This window comes from Trachypithecus francoisi, unplaced genomic scaffold, assembly GCF_009764315.1.
Source record: "Trachypithecus francoisi isolate TF-2019V2 unplaced genomic scaffold, Tfra_2.0 Lachesis_group2, whole genome shotgun sequence".
In the NCBI taxonomy this organism is placed as follows: Eukaryota; Metazoa; Chordata; class Mammalia; order Primates; family Cercopithecidae; genus Trachypithecus; species Trachypithecus francoisi.
The window spans coordinates 127,799,870-127,809,131 of record NW_022681465.1 but is presented as its reverse complement, the minus strand read 5'-3'; positions in this window follow the sequence as shown (position 1 = coordinate 127,809,131).

The following is a 9,262-nucleotide window of genomic DNA, read 5'->3' as shown; positions in this document are numbered from 1 at the left end:
ATAGAAAAACTCTAAATGTGCCTCTTTTGTTTTTTGTCCTAGAAAATAAGTTGAAGAAGCAAACAACAGTTTGGCCATTAGCTTGTTACTTGGGGAGGGTGAGGAAATATAGAGAGAACAAATCAAATGAACATTTGTAGAAATTATTCTGATTTATACACACATACATATGTCTGGTTAGTTCTATATTATAGAGTCCTAGAAGTGGGATAATAGGATCTTGCCAAATTGCTAGCTAGTATGTAGAGAATATTTGGGTTGAACATTAGCCAGATTTTCCAGATAAGAAGTAAAATGGAGGCTGGGCATGGTGGCTCACACCTGTAATCCCAGCACTTTGGGAGGCCGAGGCGGGCAGATCACGAGGTCAGGAGATCGAGACCATCCTGGCTAACATGGTGAAACCCCATCTCTACTAAAAATACAAAAAATTAGCCAGGCATGGTGGCGGGCAGCTGTAGTCCCAGCTGCTTGGGAGGCTGAGCTTGCAGTGAGCCGAGATCGCGCCACAGCACTCCAGCCTGGGTGACAGAGCAAGACTCCATCTCAAAACAAACAAACAAACAAAAAAAGGTAAAATGGAGAGCTCTACAACACCGCGATGGTTTATTTTGGTTCCTTCCTTGAGTCTATACTCATTCAACAGCAAGTGCTCTGTCAGCATCTAAAAACCCTAGGTGTTGCCCCATTATCTAATCCAAAGTTGCACTTGTTTATTGAGTTCCAATAGCATCCAGTCTTCACCAACCCTCTGATAAGTCCATGGCTGGAGGAGTAGTTCAAAAGTCATGACATGAAGAGCAGAAAAAAGGAATCTGTTGTACATTTATTAGACTAATCCATTTCATCCCTCTTAATAATTTCCTGTTTCTATTCCAAAGCAATATCTTGATATGAGTGCATTAGATGTAGGTGCACAAACACTTTATCGCAATACAATACATCATAGGCAGGAGGAAAACAAAACCCAAGACAAAAACAATGAAAAGATGTTAGCTCTGTGTTTTTTTCCATGACACTAAAATTATATTTATTATGAGTTTCAGTGTACAATAGCATTTGATCACTGGTCAAGCATATGCTTTCTTTCTTTTACATCTTTCCCAATTTTAATAATTAATATTTAATTACAAAAGTTTATTATGACATTACTTATTGAAAGTTTCATTGAAGTGGTGAACTTTTTAAATTATAATTGATTAATATGTATTAAGGATATTAAGGATATTGCTGTGGACTACATGTGTCCCCCCAGAATTTATATGCTGAAACCCTGACCCCTATTGGAATAGTATTAGGGGATAGGGGCTTTTGGAAGTAATTAAGTTTATATGAGGTAATGTATTACTACATTTTCATACTTCTGATAAAGACATACCCAAGACTGAGAAGAAAAAGAGGTTTAATTGGACTTACAGTTCCACATGGCTGGGGAGGCCTCAAAACCATGGCAGGAGGTGAAAGGCACTTCTTACAGGGTGGCGGCAAGAGAAAATGAGGAAGAAGCAGAAGCGGAAACCCCTGATAAACCCATTAGATCTCATGAGACTTACTATAAAAAGAACAGTATGGGAGAAACTGCCCCCGTGATTTAAATTATCTCCCACGGGATCCCTCTCACAATGTGGAAATTATGAGAATACAATTCAAGATGACATTTGGATGGGGACATAGAGCCAAACCATATCATCCTGCCCCGGCCCCTCCAAATCTCATGTCCTCACGTCACAAAATGAATCATTCATTCCCAACAGTCCCCCAAAGTCTTACCTCATTTCAGTGTTAACCCAAAAGTCCACAGTCTAAAGTCTCATCTGAAACAAGGCAAGTCCCTTCTGCCTATGAGCCTGTAGAATCAAAAGCAAGCTAGTTACTTCCTAGACACAATGTAGGTACAGGTATTGGGTAAATACACCCATTCCAAATGAGAGAAATTGGCCAAAACAAAGGGGTTACAGGGCCCATGCAAGTCCAGAATCCAGTGGGACAGTCAAATTTTAAAGCTCCAAAATGATCTCCTTTGACTCCATGTCTCACATACAGGTCATGCTGATGGAAGAGGTAGGTTCCCATAGTCTTGGGCAGCTCCACCCCTGTGGCTTTGCAGGGTATAGTCCCCTTTCCGGCTACTTTCACAGGCTGGCGTTGAGTGTCTGTGGCTTTTCCAGGTATGCAGTGCAAGCTGTCGGTGGATCTCCTGTTCTGAGGTCTAGAGAACAGTGGTCCTCATCTCACAGCTCCACTAGGCAGGGCTGCAATAGGGTCTCTGTGTGGGGGCCCCAATGTCACATTTCCCTTCCACACTACCCTAGCAGAGGTTCTCCATGAGGGCCCTGCCCCTGCAGCAAACTTTTGCCTGGGCATCCAGGTGTTTCTATACATCATCTGAAATCTAGAGGGAGGTTCCCAAACCTTAATTCTTGACTTTTGTACACCTGTAGGCTCAATACCACGTGGAAGCTGGCAAGGAGTGGGGCTTCCACCCTCTGAAGCCATAGCCCAAGCTGTACATTGGCCTCTTTCAGCCATGGCTGGAGCAGCTGGGACACAGGGCACCAAGTCCCTAGGCTGCACACAGCATGGGGACACTGGGCCTGGGCCATAAAACCACTTTTTCCTTCTGGGCCTTTGAGACTGTGATGGGAGGGGCTGCCATGAAGGTCTCTGACAAGCCCTGGAGACATTTTCCCCATGGTCTTGGGGATTAACATTAGACTCCTTGCTACTTATGTAAATTTCTGTAGCTGGTTTGAATTTCTCCTCAAAAAATGGGTTTTTCTTTTCTACTGCATCGTCAGACTGCAAATTTTCTGAACTTTTATGTTCTGTTTCCCTTTTAAAATGAAATGCTTTTAACGGCACCCAAGTCACCTTTTGAATGCTTTGCTGCTTAGAAATTTCTTCCACCAGACACCTTAAATCATCTCTCTCAAGTTCAAAGTTCCACAAATCTCTAGGGGAGGGGCAAAATGCCACCAGCCTCTTTGCCAAAACATAAGAAGAGTCACCTTTGCTCCAGTTCCCAACAAGTTCTGCATCTCCATCTGAGACCATCTCAGCCTGGACCTTGTTGTCCATACCACTATAAGCATTTTTGTCAAAGCCATTCAACAAATCTCTAGGAAGTTCCAAACCTTCCTACATTTTCCTGTCTTCTTCTGATCCCTCCAAACTGTTCCAACCTTTGCCTGTTACCCAGTTCCAATGTCACTTCCACATTTTTGGGTATCTTTTCAGCAACGCCCCACTCTACTGGTACCAAATTACTGTATTAGTCCATTTTCACTCTGCTGATAAAGACATACTCAAGACTGGGAAGAAAAAGAAGTTTAATTGGACTTACAGTTCCACATGGCTGGGGAGGCCTCAGAATCATGGCTGGAGGTAAAAGACACTCCTTACATGGCTGCAGCAAGAGAAAATGAGGAAGAAGCAAAAGTGTAAACCCCTGATAAACCCATCAGATCTCGTGAGACTTATTCACTATCACAAGAACAGTATGGAGGAAACTGCCCCCATGATTCAAATTATCTTCCTCCGGGTCCCTCCCACAATACATGGAAATTATGGGAGTATAAGATGAGATTTGGGTGGGAACATAGAGCCAAACCACATCAGGTAATGAAGGTGCTGCCTTCATGATGGGATTAGTGTCTTTAGAAAAAGGGAAAGAGACTAGAGCTTCCTCTCTCTCTGCCTTGGGAAGATAAAATAGAATGAGATGATGGCATCTGCATAACAGGAAGAACACCCTCATTCTAGACACCAGCTCTGTCAGCACCTTGATCTTCGACTTCCCAGCCTCCAGAACTATGAGAAATAAACATTGGTGGTTCAGGTCACCCAGTCTGTACTCTTTTGTTAGAGTAGCCCAATCTAAGACATGCATACCATACAGCTAGATGGCTTTACAATGTTGTTTTAGCATTCTGCCTACACCTGTTTCTTCTCCTTTCTTCTCTGATTATATAATTGTTAAATCCACTCTTTAATCTCCTAAGCTTTAAAACTCTAAGTCATATTCAATTTTTCACTCTTCCCACTAACTGCTATGCATTGTGTTTCTTCCATAATATCGATATTAATTTTCTATTGCTATGGTAACAAATTACTGTAAACCTGGTGGCTCAATACAGTGCAAATTTATTGTCCTGTAGTTCTGGAGGTCATAAGTCCATAACTGGGTTTCGCTGAAATAAAATCAAGGTGTTGCTGGGGCTACATTTCTTCTTGAGATTCTGAAAGAATTCCTTTCCTTGCCTGTTTTCTCTCCTAGAAGTTATCTGCATTCCTTGGCTCATGGCCCCTATCTTCAAAGCGAGCAATGCAAGACTAAATCTTTCTTACCTTACGTCACTCTACCACAGACCCTTCTGCCTTCCTCTTCCACATTTAAGGAGTCCTGTCATTACACTGGGCCCATCACGAAAATCCAGGATAATTTCTCTATTTTAATGTCATCTTATTAGCAACCTTAATTTCATCTGCAACACTCTCTCTTCACAGATTCCGGGATTTAGGTCATGGATCGCTTTGGGGGACCATTATTCTGCCTACCACAATACCTATCATATGTATTTCTTCTTTTATTATAACTATGTGACTCTTTTATTTCAGGCCCACTTAGTAAGATCATCACAGTAACTTTTGACTTTCTTTTCTGCCTGTAGTTTCTTATCTCTCTCTAGACATTCTAATCTCTGGTGGCTAACTCCATAAAGGCAAGTGTAGATTGTTAAATCTCTTCTCAAAAAGCTTCATTAGCAGCCTCTTCAGTAAGGCAGTGCTCACCAAGTTCTTTTAATTGTGCAACCCATCAGTACAAATTTGTATGTATACTAATGTGTTTTTATTTAGTTATTTATGTTCATATACCATTGTACTAATATATTTTAAACTTATAAACATACATAAAACAAATTCAAAAAGATGAGCAAAAGACAAACAAGATATTCAGAGATTAAAATTTTTAAATTTGTAATTCAATTAATATTTTCCATGATAGTGTGATGAGGTTATACATGATTATAAGAATCGTAGCTTAACATTTTGATTTAATAAATTGAATATTTTAGAGTTAAGTCCAAATTATTTGCTGTGTTATAATTTTAGAAGTTCCCTCAGAAAATACATATGAGAGAGTATATTGTTACTGCAACAAATCGTGACACTCAATTTTGAATGTTTTGCTAGTTATGTGAAAATTTTTTTTTGGCTGAAATTTGACACCTAAATTTCTGCCTTCCTTAACATTAACAGATTTTCTTGCAAATTAATTATTCAAGTGTTACATATTAATAAACACTTCAAACCATCTGAAACTCTTCATTTAGAAGAGTTCTATAGACTAGAAAAATGAATTTCTAAATTTAAATGTGGTGACTTTTTTGAATACATGATATACTTAAGTCATTTTTAGTAACAATTTGTTTTTAAAAATGGAAGAAGTTTTCCAAACATTGATATTCTAAATATTCTCTCCGTAGCATTTTTTCTATCCCAAAAGCTGTACTTTTTTTTTTTTTTTTTTAACTTTCTTAGGTATGAAAATATTTATATTTACCAGGGAGAGGCAGATAAGGCATATGTGAGAATAATCTATTGTTATCCTAGAAAATACTTGCAAATTTGAAATATATTTTCTATAGAAGAAAAACGTATAACTCATCATCTTGAATTTGACAACTGTGTAACTCCTTTAAGTATGCTCCCTTCAGATAACCAACAAACATCTGGGTGATACATAAGATGTTCTTGATGAGTCTGCATCCTATTATTTAAAGTATGTAAGAATGCTACTAATTAAAATTACCCATATCAATAACATCTAAAGGTGGCTATGTAGGTGCTGAAAGTGAAAGCCAGGTTCAGAGAAATGGCCCTCTCTCTCTCTCAAGACTCCTTATATGTATCCCTTGGTGATTCATGTCCATCTGACATATATGTCAAATAAGAAAGCCATTTCAATTTTTATATTTCAAAAACTTAGGTAATGAAATACTGTCATTTTCAGCAACATGGATGAAACTGGATGTTATTAGGTTAAGAGAAATAATCCAGGCACAGAAGAACGAATATTGCATGTTCTCACTCATATATAGGAGCTGAAAGAATTGATCTCATGAGGTAGGGAGTAGAATGATAATTACCAGAGTCTGGGAAGGGCTGCGGAATAAGGGAGTTGAAGAGAGGTTGGTTAATGGGTACAAACATTCAGTTAGATAGAAGGAATTAGGTCTAGTGTTTGACAGCACAGTAAGATGACTAGAGTTAGCAATATAGTACATATTTCAAAATAGCTAGAAGATGTGAAACATTTAAAACACAAATGGTAAATGTTCAAGATGACAGATGTCTTAAATACCCTGATTTGACCATTACACATGTATGCATTTATCAAAATACCACAGGTAACCCCAAAATATGTACTAATATTGTGTATCAATGAAAAAAACCAATGAAACTAGATGCTTTTAACATGTTCTTCCTATGTGGATAGAGTGGTTATTTTTAAACACCAATTTTTAGAACTGTGTGCTAGGATATAAAACCCATGCTGTTGTAATGGAGTTCAGATCTCATTTCAATTTGATGACTCACCTGTGATTTTTCTACCCGGTACATTTCCTTATGTTATCACTCTGCATAGATTACCTTTCTCTCTTCTTTCTTTAATTTTACTTTACCTGGTTCTCAAAATTCCACGCATCTTTCAAGCCACAGGACCTGACTTATTGCAGCTGCACAGCAAATGCTGGCCAAATGAAAACCTTCTGTTTGTCTTTTGGTGTACTTTTCCTAACTTGTAATTACATAGCCATTTATTTGCTGACCTGCTTGTTTGTCTCACTGAAAAAATTCACGAAGATATATAGGGACTGTGGCAGCTTTATTTACCATCAAATAAATATTCGCACCTTTGTCAGTTACTTGTACAAAGTAGATGCTTTATAACTGCTTATCAGTGAATAAAGTTTATATAATTACGAAGCTTTCACTGATGTTTCTCACCAACTATCCATAGGTAATATTTTCCTTTTCTGTTTTTTAGGATTTGTACTTTGTAAACTAGATACCCAATAACTATTGAGTTAGAAAAAGATGCAATAAGTGACTCAGGCTTTTTTATGGTTTGCTTTTTGTTTTGTGGTTAGATCCGATCCAGCAGTAAAGGTACAAGTGGAGTGCTGATTGCCAGAGTACTGTATAGTTGAGATGGAAAGTTATTTGGAAGGGTGCCTGATGCTGAACATCAAACCTTTAGTTGTGCACTTACCGAAGTCATGTCTGTATATGCCATTTCACAGCATTGTGCAAATTGCTTATGACGGTTCCCAGTAGAAGGATATTCAACCCAAGCTCAATTGCAGCAGTTTAAATATAAACTCCAGAGTCCAATATCACAACTGTTTTCTTCCTTTTTGATCTTACCTCATTAGGGGGACAGGGTAAGGGTGATATAATGTGCCAAAATCTGTCAATACTTTCTATTTCTCATTCATTAAAACCTTCAGATCTGTTTTCCTAGAGGCTTCATTTACGAGGGAGGGCAAGAAGAAAAACACTAAACAGGTGTTCTTGACTTGAAAAACAGCAATTTCAAGCAACTCACAAGGGGAGAAGTTGGAAATTTTCAGATTCAGAAGTTGTCACAGGGAGATAAATTTGGGTTACATATTCGTCTCTTGTAAACAGACTTTCTTTAACATAAATTTGTGCAGTGCATGAGACACCTGATTTCTCTGGGGGCAGACATGCTTCATGTAACAATTGTACGTAGAGAGATAGTGAATATTTTCCCAGCCTTCTTCCAAATACACAAGCTTGAGCTGAAGGAGTAGTATGCTAAGCTGCTAATATGGAATGCCAGCTTCCCCTAGGAAGAAAAATATCTACAGGAAAAAAATATCTATGGTAAATAATGGGGTTGATTGATAGGAAGTGCCTGAATTTTGAGTAGTCTAAATCAACTTTAAATGTTTCTATAATGCAATCATATTATTTGTCAGATAAACAACCTGGTACATTAAGTATCTTATACCAAAGGACTGGAAAATACTGTGTTCTTCTCTGTAGCAGCATCTATCTGAGTCAAGGAGAAAGTTCGAAGAGCTATTTTCTATAAAAGTTTTTCTCAAAATGTGGTCCACAGGGCAGTAACTTAGCGTCACTTAGTAGCTTGTTAGAAATGCGTATCCTTGGGCTTCACCCCAGAAGTACTGAATCAGAATCTCCGAGAGTGGGGTCCAGCAATCAACAGTTTTATAAGTATTCCAGGTGATTCTGATGTATGCTAAAGTGGGAAAACCATTGTTCTACATAAATTCATTACTTCATTCAACAATATTTACTGAGTATCTAATAAGTTTTAGGCACTGATAATACAGCAATATGAACAAACACCCAAACTCTTGTTCTCTTACAACTTACATTCTCATGGACAATGTGGAAAAGTCAAAGGAAATAAATTCATTGCCTAGAATATACCATTTTTGGCCCTGCAAGACGCTCTTTTTTTTTTTTTTTTTATACTTTAAGTTCTAGGGTACATGTGCACAACGTGCAGGTTTGTTACATATGTATACATGTACCATGTTGGTGTGCTGCACCCATTAACTCGTCATTTACATTAGGTATATCTCCTAATGGTATCCCTCCCTTCTACCCCCTCCCCACAGTAGGACCCGGTGTGTGATGTTCCCCTTCCTGTGTCCAAGTGATCTCATTGTTCGGTTCCCACCTATGAGTGAGAACATGCGGTATTTGGTTTTCTGTTCTTGTGATAGTTTGCTGAGAATGATGGTTTCCAGCTGCATCCATGTCCCTACAAAGGACATGAACTCATCCTTTTTTATGACTGCATAGTATTCCATGATGTATATGTGCCACATTTTCTTAATCCAGTCTGTCATTGATGGACATTTGGGTTGATTCCAAGTCTTTGCTATTGTGAATAGTACCACAGTAAACATACGTGTGCATGTGTCTTTATAGCAGCATGACTTATAATCCTTTGGGTATATCCCCAGTAATGGGATGGCTGGGTGAAGTGGTATTTCTAGTTCTAGATCCTTGAGGAATCACCACACTGTTTTCCACAATGGTTGAACTAGTTTACAGTTCCACCAACAGTGTAAAAGTGTTCCTGTATCTCCACATCCTCTCCACCACCTGTTGTTTCCTGATTTTTTAATGATTGCCATTCTAACTGGTGTGAGATGGTATCTCATTGTGGTTTTTCAGTTACCACAGTGTTAGAGGT